The sequence below is a fragment of the Olea europaea genome, unplaced genomic scaffold (genome assembly GCF_002742605.1).
Source record: "Olea europaea var. sylvestris unplaced genomic scaffold, O_europaea_v1 scaffold35741, whole genome shotgun sequence".
Classification (NCBI taxonomy): domain Eukaryota; kingdom Viridiplantae; phylum Streptophyta; class Magnoliopsida; order Lamiales; family Oleaceae; genus Olea; species Olea europaea.
Genome location: NW_019254928.1, coordinates 1 through 1,173, shown reverse-complemented (window position 1 = coordinate 1,173; position 1,173 = coordinate 1). Strand labels below are relative to the sequence as shown.

The 1,173-nt window shown below is 32.0% G+C and overlaps 1 long non-coding RNA gene across 1 annotated transcript; it reads right to left on the bottom strand.

Annotated features, from left to right (window-relative positions):
* Nucleotides 1-362: 362 nt before the first annotated feature.
* On the bottom strand, nucleotides 363-988 carry LOC111386486. The gene is made up of 3 exons (XR_002701237.1): nucleotides 896-988; nucleotides 629-709; nucleotides 363-491 (listed from the first exon to the last, which is right to left on the bottom strand). It is a non-coding gene; the product is annotated as an uncharacterized LOC111386486 (long non-coding RNA).
* Between the last annotated feature and the right edge of the window lie 185 nt (nucleotides 989-1,173).

Here is a 1,173-nt window from a genome sequence, read left to right as displayed (position 1 = left end):
AAAAAACATTATATAAGCGATTACTTTCAATTTTATTGTATGATTAACAATCTTCGAGTTCACCTTTTTATTTTTTTTACTTGAAATAACACTCCTAAGGCTTATAATTTCTGCTAGGGTGCATAAGAAACCTCATGACTTATAAATTTAATGTAAGGAGAATGGTTGAGTTCATTACACTTTGACACTGTATACTTTATCTATCTCATGAATAATTGTAGAAAACATTTTATGTAGTTTTTATTATAGTATGAGTAGACCTTTCTTTTCTTCTTTCAACAAATTTCAATTGCTCTCTATTATTAGCATTACCCAAAAATTATTTTTGAGATAAGCAATCTTTGCCCACCCCCGCCCCGCCCCAACAAAAAAAGCCCGTTTGACTCAAGTGTATAATAAGCAACACAAAGTAAGAGAAACATACTTCAAACAAGAAAAAGAAATGAAAAGAGGAGTTACGTTCTTTATCCCATATTTGTAAAGGCTTGCTCCTGCGAAAAAAATTAAACAGAAACCAAGAAAAAAATAAATAAATTAAACGAACAAGTTTCTCTTGATAAGAAACTAATAAGTTAAATAAATTAAACTACATCATTAGTTTAATGAAAATATAACAAAAGTAGCATACCCAAGGCCGTAGAGAATTGAAAGGAAACCAGACTGAAACGTATTCTTAAACATCTCTTCAGCTACTTTTACACAAGTTCGACTGCAAAATATTAAAAATTTGCCTCAGTTCTAATCCAAAGATTCAATATTGGGCTCAAGAATTGTTGCTCAATCAAACCCTTTTTTCTATCTAGTTTTATACTTTGATAATAACCTAAATCTTTTGGTCAGTTTTGAAAACCCTTATTACAAATATTCTCGAAGTCACACGGACGAACATACTCACCCACATAATATATGTATGGAGAGAGATATTTAACTTAGGCAACAATGGAGGCAGCAGGCACCAGCGACGTTAGCAAGAGAGTACGAAAAAGGAACAAGGTTATTAATGGAGGCAGCGGGGGTGACCAAGAGAAATTATTTTTATAGCCTTTTGATCTATAAATTTTCCATTTTGGCCCTCCAGCTATTAATGTAGGAAATGGTGGCAGATATCTGCCTGATTTTACCATTTTTTCAAAATAGCCTTTGACCCAAAAATTCTCAGTAGAAAAAAAAAAA